The sequence below is a fragment of the Rhinopithecus bieti genome, unplaced genomic scaffold (genome assembly GCF_001698545.2).
Source record: "Rhinopithecus bieti isolate Rb0 unplaced genomic scaffold, ASM169854v2 scaffold_70516, whole genome shotgun sequence".
In the NCBI taxonomy this organism is placed as follows: domain Eukaryota; kingdom Metazoa; phylum Chordata; class Mammalia; order Primates; family Cercopithecidae; genus Rhinopithecus; species Rhinopithecus bieti.
This window is the reverse complement of record NW_016826783.1, coordinates 728,518-744,012: the sequence shown is the minus strand read 5'-3', so window position 1 is coordinate 744,012 and position 15,495 is coordinate 728,518. Positions and strand designations below refer to the sequence as shown.

The following is a 15,495-nucleotide window of genomic DNA, read 5'->3' as shown; positions in this document are numbered from 1 at the left end:
ATATGTGGCATCAAAAACAAACAAACAAACAAAAAAAACACTAGAATTCATGGAAATGGAGAACAGAATGATGATTACCAGGGGCTTAGGGAAAGGAGGCAGATTGTGGAGCTATTGGTCAAGGAATACAAAATTTTTGTTAGATGGGAGGAACAAATTCCAGAAATTCATTTTACAACATGGTGACTGTAGTTAATAACAATGTATTGTGTTCTTGAAAAGAGAATAGATTTTATGTTTTCTCACCACAAAAAAAGATAAGTATGGGAAGTAGTGCAAATGTTAATTAACTTGATTCAGCCATTCCATAATGTATACATATTTCAAACCAACCTATTGTACATGATAAACATGTAATTTTATTTGTCAATTAAAATAAAGAATTAAAAAAAAAAAAAGAAAGAGTGAGGAGGATAAATTAAGAGAAGCTATACTGTGGTAGATGGTTAAGAAGGAGTCTCTAAAGATACGTTGCCTGAATTCCAGTCTTTGAGAACCTTACCTGCTCTGTGACTTTAAAGAAAAAAAAAAATAGAAAAGGAAAGAAATGTTTAATTACAACAAATACAGAGAGGACATTAGACTTCAGAAACATTGGCAAAACAGAAGCAATTAAGTATTTAAAGACTAAGTTGCAATTACTAAGGTTACCTAGTTTACTTGGTGTTTTCACGCTGTTCATGATGGGAACAGCAGCTTTCCCACTTGGTTTTATATTTTCAGAGATCATTCTAAATCTTCAGTTACAACATTGTCAAAATTAGGCTTAAAATTGTTTTGTTAGGAAGTTTAGGTACTGCAGAAAAATTCAAGGTTTTGTGTTTTAGAGATCAGAAGCAGACAGTAACTCTGTGATATTTGAATTATCTCCAGGTGCAAAGTATTTTTTTCCTTCTGACTGTGGTATGTGAAGTGGTTATTCATATTGGAAGCATGGCAGGAACGTCAATTTTCACTTCTACACTTCCTAAATTGTTTTTCTGCTTCCACTACACACTCGTTTGAATCCTTCTTTATACCACTTCAGAGTCATCTTTTCAAATTAATCTGATAATGCTAGTTGTTTCTGCAGAAATCTCAGGTAACTTCATATAGTTCACATGAGAAAATCCAAACTCCTTGGCCAGATATTGTACCAATCAAAGTTTGGCCTTGACCTACTTTACCTTGGTCATCCCCTGGCACCTCTTCACTTTTCATCTTATTTCTTCTTAGTGAAAACTCCTGTCACTTTATTAACATTGATCTTGCTAAGGTCATGATGATGTTTATTTGTCAAGTCCAATAACTTCTTTTCTGTCCTTATTTTTATAAGACTCTTACTGCACTTAACAGTATCAATCATCCTCTTATCAAGATTATCCTGATTCCAGTTTCCTGGGTTTCCTTTTACCTGTCTAGTATTTATTTAGTCTCAATTATAGAATTTACTTTTTTTTCTTCTCGTATAATTTCCTTTTATATTGCTATTTCCCAGGTGACATTCTCTAACATTTCTTCGGTTATTGTACATATTTTCCCTAGATAATCTTATCCTTTCTCATGGTTTCTGATAATTCATGCTGATGATCCCAAATCTAGGTGTCTGGTCCATGTCTCCAAAAACCAGTAACATTCCTACACGGAAGCTCTATGAGCACCTTAAGCTCATAATTAATTGGATACATCATCCCTCCACCTTCAACTTTTTTCCAATTTTTAGTTCCCAGCTCACTTGGCAGAAGAACCGCTCATGTAGTCACTCAAACTAGAACCTTGAAACTTAACATTTTCTCTTCCTCATCCCTCTCTATCAATTCTAAGTCCTAACAGTTTTTCCTCTCTGAATATTTCTCAAATCCATTTCCTCCTCATCATCTACACACTACTACTAGTTAAGACATCCATCTTCTCTTCTCTTCATAGCCTCCTAATTGGACTCTTTACTTTCATCTTCCTTAAACTCATCTTCCTCCATGCTCCTCCTATCAAATTAACCTATTTAAAATCCAGATCTGATTATTTCACTTCCTATTACGTGTTGAAGAACTAAAGTTCCTTGCTAATGCTTTTTAACTTATATTTACTCTGTACCATTTTAAACTTTGTCCAAAAATATCTTTTGATGCCTGGAATAGATCCAATTTATCTAACATGTTACACAAGACTCTCTGTAAACCCTTCAGATTTATCTTTAGCTATACCAATCCTAAATGTTCTCCTGGAAATTTGTGCTCTGTTAACCTAAAATTACTAGAGTTCACTTTATACAATATTTTATTTCTTTCCATAGTGCCTTGATTTGTACTTTTCCATTCCTCTGGAATACATTCTTTATCCATCAATGATATCAAACCCTGTGTCAGGCTTGGCTATCTCTTAGTCATTCATTGACTGTTAGCCCAGCCTAATCTCAAGACGTCTCCCCTGACCCTCCTCACCAGGCTGTGATATATGCATTCTAACTCAGTGTCTTCATAGCACTCTGCTATGCCTTTTTCATAATTTTTGCATAACTGTATTAAACTTCTTACATGACTGATTCCACCAGCAGTCTATAAGCAGATTCATTCCTGCATATCCAAAGCTAATATAGTCTCTGCCATTTAGGTGTGCTCAGTAAATATTTGTTGAACCAGCTTGTAGAGACACTAAGCTCTTCACTCTTTCATGATCATTACCTCAACTCTCATTCTGTATTCCTTGTGTTTCCCTCTGACTTCTCCTCTCTTCACCACTATGGGACTCAGTTCGGCCTTTGGAGGATTGCCCTGCACCTCCAGGCCTGCTCCTCTACCCTATGGCCCACCCAAACGTTTTAGCTGCCTCTGTGATTGCACTTTCTGCTGTACAACAAAATTAGGATTTGAGGTATGTGCTTCTTATTTGGGAGTATGCATTCTATTACATCAAGACTATGTTTTAATCAACTCCAGATCCTTACCATTAAGAAGAGTGCCAGGAATACAGTAAGTACATAGCCAATGAAGAAACAGTACTCTGACCAGATGGCTTTAATAGGAAAAAAAAAAATGGTTAAACACTAGAAAACTCTTAGAATAAATTCTAATACTAATTCTAATCAATTTTCATAGATGAATGTATTATAATTACTATCTGATTATCCATTGAAGTTATTTTTAAAAGAGAAGTTTAAAGTGTCAATGTAAGTTTGACATTACTGTTTTCTAATTTTTCTGTGAACAACATGTTAGCATTAATGATAAATGCGTAGCAAAGATTGTATAAAACTATATAACTCAAGACTGCACTTATTTACGTGGTGTTTCCTGAATTATACAAATTTTCACATATAACCTATGAATTATTAACCTCTCATTTTGGTCATGAAACATTGCTCTGGCATTCAAAAGCCATAGTTTCTTTTTTTTTTTTTTTTTCAATTCTTTTGTGATTCTTCAATTACTTCAGGCCATCTGGGAAAAGCCATAGTTTCTTAGGGTATTTTTTATCATCAAGATATTTGCTTAACCATCTCAAATTAGGCAAAGGGTGGCTTTTGATACTTCTAATCTTCCCATATTGCATTTGCTTTTCCCTCAGATGACTTTTAAGTAGTGAGCAATGTTCAATAATTGTGTCATTTTCTTTCAAATTTATTTAGTTTTTTAAAAAACTGACAGATAAAATTACACATATTTATCATGTACAATATGATGCCTTGAAGAACATATACACTGTGGGATGATTAAATCTAGCTGATTAACATATGTGCATCTCACATAGTTATCATTTTTGTGGGAGAACGTTTAACATCCATTCTCCTAGCATTTTTCACAAATACAATATGTCATCATTAACCATAGTCACCATTCTGTAAAATAGATCTTTAGAACTTATCCCCCCATTTAAATAAAATGTTATATCCTTTGACCAGGATCTTCCCAACCCTGCACCCGCTAACTGCTCCAACCTCTAGTAACCACCTTTCAACTCTCTACTTCTCTGACTTCAGCTTTTCAGATTGTACATATGAGTGAGATCATGCTGTATTTGTCTTTCTGTGTGTGACTTATTTCACATAACGTCCTCCAGGTTCATCCATGTTGTTGAAAATGGCAGGATTTCCTTGTTTTTATGACGGAACAGTATTCTGTTGTGTATATAACCATGTTTTCTTTATTCATCTATTGATAGACACTTAGGTTGATTCCATTCCTTGACTGTTTTGCCGCAATACACATGGGAGTGCGGAAAAAAAAAAAAAAAAAGAAATGTGATAGCAGAGCTCTAAGAATTTTGAATTTCTGTTTTTAACTAATTTTTTTGTTAAATAAATGATATTGTTTGTGAATTCTTAATAAATAGTAATTATAATCAATTCAGTATATAATAGAGTCATAACACTTATCATTTCCTTAAAGAAGCAGTCATTAATAATCTAAATCCAAGGTTAAGTTGCACGAATCATGTAACTCTTAGAGCATAAATTTTTATTTGTGATTCTTAAAGATGCACCTTTAAAGATTTAGCCTTTTCTGTTCATCAGTGTTATGACAAAGTGGGTAGCAAGGTGCCTGGTTAAGATCTAAGAAAAGCCACAGTTTTCAGGATAATCATTTATTTTTTGTGAGAGTGCCACTCAGGGCAGCTATTTATGTATGTGTTCAATAATACAAAATTCAGAAATGTCTAGATTCCTTGGTGGCATAGTAAGATTGAGAGCAAAATAGCATCACATTATATAGTGAAATTTTCTTTCCTCCATGTATATTTTATCTTTCACTTTTATCATAAGCTGTGCTTTCTATTTTCAAGTATTTTGTTGTAGTTCAAATGAAACAGGTTTCCTTGGGAGAAATAACAAAATTGGATCCTTGATGCTTCTGATGGGTATAAATGATACCATTATTCAAGGTTTAAAAGAAATGATCTTTAAGCATAAAACTGGCATTATTCAATCTGTTGTCACTATTCATCTATTTGCCTAATTAAATCTTGTCTGTAACAAAGTGCTTAGAAAAGAGAGTTGCTTACAGAAGATATTTCTTTCTGAAAAATCATACAAACTGGACTCAAGTCAGAGGTTAAACTGACTTATTCATTCAATGTATAATGAGAGGAGGGTGTCTTGCTACTTTACAACTGTGAGAGGCATGCAAATGCAAAGAACATTTTGGTTAAAATGTAGCATTTTAGGAACCAAAATAAGTTGAAGCAGGGATGAGGAAGTAGGGAGACTCCTGCACAGTTGCTTTCTGATGGTGCTAAATTCCACTGGAAATTGTACTTTTGGTGTGTTCATGCAATATTCAAAGTTGAGTTTACGCATCTTTGTGGCAAATTACGTTCTATTTTTTAAGACACATTTATTCCACGTTATGATCAAACTATTACATTTAGCAATCAACATCGAGGGTGCAAAAAAAATGTGCATTAAAAACGTTCACTAGAATGCTTTACACAAAACAGAAACTAAAGTAACCTGTTATACAATTAGTCACAAATATAATCCTCGAGGTTTTGTCCCATACACAAGAGTATTGTCTAAAACACATCTTCTCTGACAGCAGCAAGACCCTGTCACCACTGTGCCTGGCTGAATTCACAACTGCATTGTAACCTGTAGCTTCCTTGTCAGTTAACTGGCTTTCTTCTCCTGCTAATTAAGGTCTTCTGCCACTGCCGTAGCTACGGCTGCTACCGGAACCACCATGGCCAACCTTGGTTTCCTGGTTGGCAAAGTATTGGCCTCCATGACCACAGGAGCCAGAGCTTCCGCCTCCAAAGTTTCCACCCTTCATTCATCCAAAATTTGAAGATTGACTCTTATCATTGCCAAAATTGTTGTAGCTTCCACTACTTCTGAAACTGCTTCCATTCTTACCAAATCCATGATAGTCATCCCCACTGCCACCATATCCACTAGCACCACAGATGCCAAAAAAGCCACACAACCACTCAAGTTTCCTCCCATGACCAAAGTTGTTATTCCTCCAAAACAACCTCCATGACCACCACCAAAGCTTTTAGGACCACTTTGACCTCTTCGACTGGGTGAGGCCCTAGCCATCTCTTGCTCTGACAGGGCTTTTCTTACTTCACAGTTGTGGCCATTCACAGTAAGGTATTTCTGAATGACAGCCTTATTTATGGAGTCATGGTCATCAAAGGTAACAAAAGCAAAACCCCTTTTCTCGCCCCTGTCTCAGTTATGATTTCAATCACTTCAATTTCCCTGTACTGTTCAAAATAATCTCTTGAGTGCTGTCCTTCAGTGTCTTCTTTAATGCCATCCACAAAGATCTTTTTCAAAGTCAAGTGGTTACCTGGTCTTTGAGAATCTTCTCTTGAGACAGCTCTTTGTTTCCACAACTCTTCCTTTGTGGCCTTGCGTTCACGGCTACATCCACCTCCTCCGCAGTGGCATATATGACAAACCCAAAGCCCCCGGAGCGCTGGGTGTTTGGGTGTCTCATTACCACACAGCTTGTGAGTGTTCCCCATCACTCCTCAGACTCTCATTAACTTTTTTTCCAAGCTCAACCCTCTGATGCAGAGCTTCTGCAGCTGTTCAGGCTCTTTCGAAAACTCTGACTTCGACATGACAACAGTGGCAAGGGAGACTTTAACAATGCTTTCTCGGCAGCGTCCATGGGCGAAAAGGGCAAATTACACTCTAATTAAGCCACTTTACATTTGTGAATTAGAAATTTTCAAAAGGCCGAAATTGTTTTTCTTTCAATTAGAGATTGTGCGTTTTCTCTCCTTTTCATAGATGTAGCTGTGGAATTACTTCATTGCTGATGTTAGAAGCTCTGTTGTTGCATGAATTAATTAATTTCTGTTTAAAAAGCACATTATGTTTTTTGTCTTGCAGGCACTTTTCATGTCTGTCTTCTAAATACATGTGCCCTGGTGTCCCTGCTGTCATGAGCACCTTGCTGGCTAATATAAATGCTTTTTATGCTCACACAACAATTTCAACAAATGTGCAGGTTTCTGCTTCAGATCGATTTGCTGCTACCAACTTTGGTGTAAGTATAATCTTTTAAACTTTAAAATTCCTAGCAGCTTATGGGAGTTACATTTCAAGAGACTTTGAACTTAAGATGTTCTTGGAATCTTACTGCAGAAAGGACATTTTAGGGAATAGCATAATGGGCTCCAGCTCAAAGTTCATTTGAAACATTTTTAGTAAATTAACTTTGACATTCAATAGAAATTTGCGTTAGATTGAATCTTCATATCTTAAAGGATCTTTTCAATGAGGGAAAACATACATTTTATAAGAGAATGTTGGGACTTTATAGGGAATTCTCAACGTATGCAAATTTGGTGTTCAACATTTCAGATTCACTGTCTTGTAGATACAGTTCCCTAGTAAGTGTGAGCTTGGCTGCCTTCTCTGGAACATATTAGGCTCCATTTGCACTTCCTATTGGTTCCTTCTGGTACTAATGGATAGTGGCACATCCTCTAAGTAAAACATAGTAGGTGTTTAAGGAGCCTAAGAAAAACAATCTGTGCCTAATTAAGGCTATCCATCTGACATATGCAAAGGCATCAAGAATGCATTGAAAAGTAGAAATTCAGGCTGGGCGCGGTGGCTCATGCCTGGAATCCCAGCACTTTGGGAGGCCAAGGCAGGTGGATCACGAGGGCAGGAGATTGAGACCATCCTGGCTAACACAGTGAAACCCCGTCTCTACTAAAAATACAAAAAATTAGCCAGGCGTGGTGGCAGACACCTGTAGTCCCAGCTACTCGGGAGCCTGAGGCAGGAGAATGGAGTGAACCTGGGAGGCGGAGCTTGCAGTGAGCCGAGACTACGCCACTGCACTCCAGCCTTGGCGACAGAGCAAGACTCCGTCTCATAAAAAAGAAAAAAAAAAGAAAAGAAAAGTAGAAATTCAGGGAATCAAAGGAGCCCCAAGAAGTCGTCTGTTGCATCCATCATTGTAACTTTCTCTACAAGTACACTGTAACTGAAATTGGCAAGACTGGAAATAGGATGTAAATTAAGAGTATTTGTAGGGAAGTGGTAAGAGTCAAAATTAAAAATTAGTGGAGATGGAGAAGAGAGGATAGATACCAAAGTTTTTCAGGGCATAAAATCAACAGCCTCAATAACATTTGGTATGTTTGGGGACAAGGACAGGGAGGGAAGAAGAAGATGCCTGGAAAGATTCCCAGATTTCTGGTCAGGGCAAATGGGTAAGCAGTGGCACTGTTCAGTAATCCTGTGAGACAGGTTTTTTGTTCTCATTTCTTTTTTTTTCATGGAGGAAACTAAGATCAATTGTGGGAAAGTGATTTTTCATGGCACCATATTGTTTCCACTGTACTTCCAATTTAGTTCACTGAATATATTTTTGTTACAGAGTATATTGTTTAGAACTCAAATTTTGAGTTATGTGTCATAGAAAAGAAACAGTTGAGACACAGCAAATAAAAGGGTGAAAGAAAACACAGTAGGGAAAAAGATGTGTTCCTGTGTTTACTCTTTTTCTGTCCTTTTCCTCTAAGAGAGAAATGCATGTGAGGTGTATGAAGTGAATTAGAATCATCAAAGGAAACTAAAATTGCTATTTAATGCCAAATCAAATAAAATGCCAGTAAAGGAGACTACTCTTTGGGTTAGGAGTTATAGAGTTTCTGTTTTTATTGAAATTTAGCAAGTCAGTTTAGTCATAAAAGCCTCAGTTCCTCAACACGCTCAGTGAAGAAGATAATTCTTACTTTAACATGTTTCTCAAATTTAAAATAATGATAAAATGAGATAAAAGATGGCAAGCCAGTTGATAAAAGTTAAAAGTGTCATTGCATAAAATGTGAGGATTTTGTCTTTCCTGCCTTACCTACAGTGTAACCTACAGTATCAGCTACTTTTGTTAGACAGATTGACTCTTGCAGAAGCTGGAACCAAAGAACGTTCCCTAGCCAGCTCAACGAAATCCTGTTGTTACCAAATACCAGATCATAGAACGGTTTTGTTATAAAAACCTCATCTTAGTAACAGCACATGTTGTCTTGGGATTTTTACCTATGATGTAAAACATTCTGTGCTATGAAATTGTTTTGCTTCTAATATTCCCTCTGTGTATATTGTGAAGAATAAGCCAACATCACGGAACACTGAGGCTTTCTCCCTCTGAGAAAGATGTGTTTAAGTGATTAATATCCACCATAAAAACTACCTGGAGGAAAATTAGATAACATGCTCCTTTACTTCATGCTGCCCCAAAGAAGAGAGAGCAGATTGATTTCAGTACATTTTAGTATTTCAGTGGCAATATAGTTATAAAAAACTTCATTTTGTAAATCCAATAACTTATTATAGAATAGGGCCAAAAGAAAGAGAAATGTTTCTTCAAACTACATCGTGAAAAGTTGGTGATCTGGTATGTAAATTTGACTATATTTTTCTAGCTATTGAAAATAATGCCATTTGATGAGTAAAATATACTGAAGTATATATCCTGCCTCTATGTTGGAGCCTCAGGTTTTTATTCACCTAACTATTAAAGCTGATTCTGTCATCTGGGACTCAATGACAATTATATGCTCCCTTCTTGATCCTTCTCAAAGGTACATAACCCACACATTTTGAGACTCCAAAAAATAAACCAGTGGAAAAAGCTTTCTTACCTATAAGAATTGTAAAACAAGTCTTTAAGAAAACCATTACACATTTAGATCTTTTCATGTATAAATCATATTTGAAATCACGATGTGGATGAAACATGTTCAAAAATAAAGTGAAAAGGACAGAACCCTTGGGTATGCAGAAGAGAAGCAAGCAAAGTTTATCCAGGAAACTGGCTAGACCGATTGGATGACAATGATTTTTTTTTAAATGTGATTTTATCTCACCACTGCACTCCAGCCTGGGAGACAGAATGAGACCCTGTCTCTAAAAAAAAGTGATAGTGTAAAAGATAAGGTAAACGATTTTGGGAAAGGGGTAGTATATAATATCATTAACTGTCATAGAGAGTTCAAGTAAAATGGAGAATTAAATTAACCCACTGAATTTGGCAAGTAGAAAGTCATCAGTCAGTGAAGCAACTGTGGTTGAAGCCTGATTTCATGAAGTTTGTTCAGTGAATGGCATAGAGCAAGCTTGTCCAACCCATGGCCTGTGGGCCACATGCAGCCCAGCGTGGCTTTGAATATAGCCCAACACAAATTCGTAAACTTTCTTAAAACATTATGAGACTTCTGCATGATATTTTTATTGCTCACCAGCTACCATTAGTGTTAGTGTATTTTATGTGTGGCCTGAGACAATTCTTCTTCTTCCATAGAAGCCAAAATATTGAATATCCTTGGCATAGAAGCACAGTGATATAAATTAAAGCTCAATTATTCACTAAAATATGATAGAGTCATTCAAAATCAAGTTTTTATGAAAAAGGTTCTATAATTGAGCAATACCCATGATATAATGATAAATGAAAAGAGTATGCTAAAAAACTCTCTATGCAATTTAATTCCAACACTGAAAACACACACAGACATACATACTCACACACACACATACAGGTTTAGAGATGAGACTGGAAGGAAATGTGCTAAAATACCAATGATGTAGCCACCTGGTTGGATTATAGCTGACATTTTGTTGGTTTTGTTTTGTATTAATCTTTATACAACAGTCTTTTTGTTATTATTATACTTTGAGTTCTGGGGTACATGTGCACAACGTGCTGGTTTGTTACATAGGTTTACTTGTGCCATGTTGGTTTGCTACACCCATCAACTCATCATTTACATTAGGTATTTCTCCTAATGCTATCCCTCCCCCAGCCCCCAACCTCCAACCGGCCCCGGTGTGTGATGTTCCCCTCTCTGTGTCCATGTGTTCTCATTGTTCAACTCCCACTTATGAGTGAGAACATGTGGTATTTGGTTTTCTCTTCTTGTGTTACTTTGCTGAGAATGATGTCTAACATTTTTTATAAAATACCTTAAGGCTGTATTAACTTTATAACAAAATTCTGAAAGAAAGGCTGAAATTGGGTGAGGAAATGGACTATTCTTTCAAGGAACTTAAGTGAGAAGATAAAAGAGAGATTGGGCAAGAGTAAGAAGGTTTTCCATATAAAAGAAACTATTTTATTCTCTGCTTGGGTAGGGATTTTAAACTATTTAATAAGGTAAATGTAAACATGTTTATAGTGTTAGGAAAGGAGTTAGTTGCAAGAGTGAGGTTGCGAATTTCTCAGATGGGAGAATAAGTGACTATAAGTACTATCTCAGAGGAAAGGAAGGAAGTGCAGTCATGAGGGCAGAAGGAGAGGTTAGCCTTTAGCACAAGAAAGGACAAGCTCTGCTCTGAAATTCGAGGAAATAGTGTGAGAGTGCTTGCAGAGAACACTGCGCTTTTGATATAGAAGTGAAAAGTTGGGGTAGTTGTACCTTATTTTTAGTCCTTCTTTTAAGTTGTCTGGAAGGCCAAGAATTGCTCATTTACAAAACAAGGGCTGTGAAATGGTTGCAGAGGGGAAGGGGGTGGTAAAAGTTTGGATAAGCTACTGAGGGGAATACAAAAAAAAAGAATGTTTCAGGGACATGTAAAAAAAAATTCTTAGTAAGGCTAAAAGTGTCATTTGCTGTTGGGCACCATAAATTTGTTGTCACAATTCTTGTGACTGTGAGTTTCTTAGGGTGTGTCAGCGTTCTGATGCTGATCTATGAGGAGATATAGCCGATTGTTGGATTGACTCTAGGCTGAAATTTTGCAGAAAAGAGGCCATGGGAAGGTAAGGAAATTCATATAAAGAAAATGGGGTGAAGGTAAAGTGATTTGCCATTAGCTCTAGTTTTTGGTAAGTGGAACCATGAGAAGCATGATGGATAGCAAGAGAGAAGGAGGGGAGAAGTGGGGCAAGGGACAGAGAAAGTGGAGGAGAGAAAACAGGCAGAGACAGAGGATTGTGGGAGGAACGTATTAATAGCACCTTTCAGTTAACATTTGGAAAGGGAAGTCTCAGGTCCAAAAGGTAACTCAGGGAGTAGATTGTTGAGAATTGATTGTAGAATAGTGGTATGCTACAGCTGGCTGGTACCTGCTCATGAGAACTGATTGGTAAATTTTCAGGAATATTGCAAGGTGGTTGTTAAACACAGCCATCCTTGAAATTGGACATATTAAAAGTATTTACAACATTAAAGTCAGCAAATGCTAAAAATCAAGGCTTTTTGCTTTCAGAGAGCCACTTTACCAGCACATCACTGAGTGTAAATGCTATTTGGAGTCCAAACAAATACCTTTATTAGATAAAGTGTCTCTATGTGTGTTGAAGGCACTCATGGGTAGATCAGGAGTTGAAAAGGAACAAAGCTCCATGAGGTGGGAGGCAGTCAATATTTTAATTTTGAAGGTGAAATTTCCTAAAGAGGAAATATATTTAGTGAATTATCTTGAAATACAAATATCAAATAAATCAATAGTAAAATTAATATTTTTGAGCTATTTTTTAACTTGAGTATATACATGCTCAATATATATAACCAAGTATAAGTGATATTTTATTGACTAACCAACCTTATAATATTTTCTTTCAGAACATTTTGGCTGCATTTTCTTTGATCACTTCATATGACAAAAAATTGAAATATTATTTTATAATTTTTTTTTTTACTTAGCAGAGTTGACTTTTTTAAATGAACACCTTAGCAGAGTTTGTTTCACTTTCACAGTGCCACAGGCATTTTAGTAATATTCACAAAATTTGGGAAAACACCAATTATTTTTTATATATGATATAAAAGCAAAAATTACAGCTGACAAAGTTGAACAGGCAAAGTGAACTTTATTCAAGGCTATTGCAATAGGGGAGAGAGGTCAGAGCTCAGTTAGAGCTCAACTCCACTGAAATGAAAGGCAGGACTAAAATAAGGAGAAAGTAGTGAAGGGTGATAGTGGAAAGGTTGATCAATGGGATGTAACCAGTGCACTGAGTAATTTTGAGTCTGCCATTTTTTCTTCTGCAATTAGGCCATCTTCATTTGCTAATTACAGCTATGGAAGTTAGGCTCCTATCTTCCCAAGTAGGGTCAGAGGTAGGAGTGCTCTCTCCTTGATGATTACATTTCAAAGGGAAGGTTCCCAAGTCTTTCAGGAAGACATTCTTGGATTATGAAACCAGCAAGAGGCTTTACAAAATATTTCCATGTGAAGGGGCAGAAAAAGAATTTATAATTAAAAGTTTTCTAAATAAAATGCTTTAAGAAAATGGAGGTTGAGACCTAGAGTCAGGAAGAAGCCTGTCTAGCCAGGCTGAGGGGAAGGTAAGGATGTCTTGATCAGTGAACAATAACATTTCAATGCTTTTCAAGTTTTCCTGTGAAGGGACTCTTTAAATATACTTTGAATTGGTGAAATTTATTAATTATTTTGTCATTGAAAGCATCATTTTAGTGGTATTCCATAATTATATGATATTTCTCTTGGTATCAGAATTAATCTCAAATCAATAAGTGCTGTAAATGTATGTCCAGTCTGTTCATATGTTTAACACTAATTGAATTATTTTAAAATTATCAAAATTGCCTATGCATTACTTCTGTTTGAAGTGTCTTTCTTAATGAATTGCTGTTTTTGGTATGATCTGGAAAAAAAGTATTACAATTTGCTTGTTGTGTTCTGAATTATTTTTATCTTATTCCTGAAAATTTTACAAAAATCTAAGATAGCATGAATACATGGCAAGCTCCTCCCAGGGGTGCTGAAGCAGGTGAGGGCTGAGGAGCTTAAGCATCATTAGCTTCTGGTTAAATTCATCCCTGCTGTTGAAGCCAGACTTTGAGAAAGAAAGAAAGAAAATAATGAGAGAAGCTGAGAGTGAAGCAGAAGTTATCATACTCCTTCCTTACAAGAGCTTTTGCTTCCACAGTTCCCCAAATCCTGGTGGAAACTTTCTGAAGGTGCACAGTCAGGGGAGCAACTGCCTCTTCCCCCTGCCCGTGGGCCAAATGCAGTCCACCAACTCACCAACTGGTTTTGTAAGGCCCATAAGCTAAGAATATTTTTAAAAATATTTTCTAATGTTGAAAAAAAATTTTAAAGACTGTTATTTTGTGACACATTAAAACTATCTAAAATTCAAATTTTCACATCCATAAATCAAGTTTCATTGGAAAACAATCATGCCTATTAGTTTACATATTGTCTCTGGCAGCTACTGTGCTACAGTATCAGACTGAATACTTGAGACAGGGTTGGCAAAGTGAAAAATATTTACTAACTAGCCCTTTGTAGACAGTTTACCAATCCCTGGTCTAGTTATTCTGGTCAACTAATTAAACCAACTTGGGGTCTTTTTTTGCTTGGATTTACCTTTTATTTATTTTAAAAAATTATTTAAATTTCTAATTGGATACATAATAGTAGTACGTGTTTATGGGGTACAAGATAAATTTTGATACATGCATACGATATGTAATGATAAAATCAGAATAACTGGAATATCTGTCATGTCAAGCATTTATCATTTCTTCATGTTGGGAATTTTCCAATTCCACTCTTTTAGTTATTTTGAAATACATGACCAATTATTGTTAACTATAGTTGCCCTTTGTGTTACCAAACACTGGATTTTATTCTTTCTAACTGTATTTGTGAACCTATTATAATATTTATTATTATTTTTATTATTGATTTGCCCCTACTAGACATATGTGGACCTTATTTAATAAAAAAACTGAATAATGTGGCAGTTTTAGATATTGTGCCATGTCCCTCGGGGAAACATATTTTAATCACCCAGTCTTTCGTTATTCCTCAAATCACACCCTACAGGCAGTAGGCCTCCTCTGCTCTGCAAAGGCAATCTCACTCTGGTTAAATAGAAATTGTTGTAAATAAAATTAAATTTCAGGCTGTCCTGCTGTTTAAAGAATCTCTGTAAAAATTCAGTCAGCAGCGTACTTTTAATTTCACATCATCTGATGTTGTTCTGGATTCAGTGACAAGAAGCCCAGCAGTTTTCTTCACAGTTTTCTATTTTCCTTGAATATAAATTTTCCAGCTGGGCACCGAAGACTAGGTAGGGAAACCAAATGTGGGGTTTGTATCAGTCAGAATTCTGTTCAACTGCGTGAAACAGAAACTCACTAAATACATTTAACTTAATAAGATTTCCCCTTTGCTCCCCACCCATGGAAACTAAGTTCAGAGGTAAGGAATTCAGAGCTGGTATAGCTACTCAGTATTGTAATCTTTTAAAACAGTGGGCAGTAGGGGTAGGATGGATGTAGGCAATCCTTTTTTCTCCATTCATTCTTTCCATTTTCATCTAATGGGCATGAAATCAGTGCTCTATCTTCTGGAGGCTGTTCGAGTTTTAGGTGGGAAAAGGGAAGAAGCACAAAGGGCAAAAGTTAAAAAGTCTGAAAGGTATACCTAACAAAGAATGATACAGCAATCACTAATGTAACAAACACTATCTGCCAAGCACTCTTTTTAAATATTTCAAAACAGTAAGTCGTTGGTGGTATGGTAGCTGGGTCTATTTTATTTAATAAGCTGTCTGCATCTCATTGGCC

At 36.1% G+C, this 15,495-nt stretch overlaps 1 pseudogene across 1 annotated transcript in view; it reads left to right on the top strand.

The window, feature by feature from the left end:
- Window positions 1-15,495, top strand: part of LOC108523086 (protein unc-13 homolog C-like) — a 261,211-nt pseudogene that overhangs the window by 173,871 nt on the left and 71,845 nt on the right. The window contains exon 12 of the transcript XR_001883691.1: window positions 6,821-6,977. The product of XR_001883691.1 is annotated as a protein unc-13 homolog C-like (transcript). The remainder of the gene's footprint in view (window positions 1-6,820; window positions 6,978-15,495) is intronic.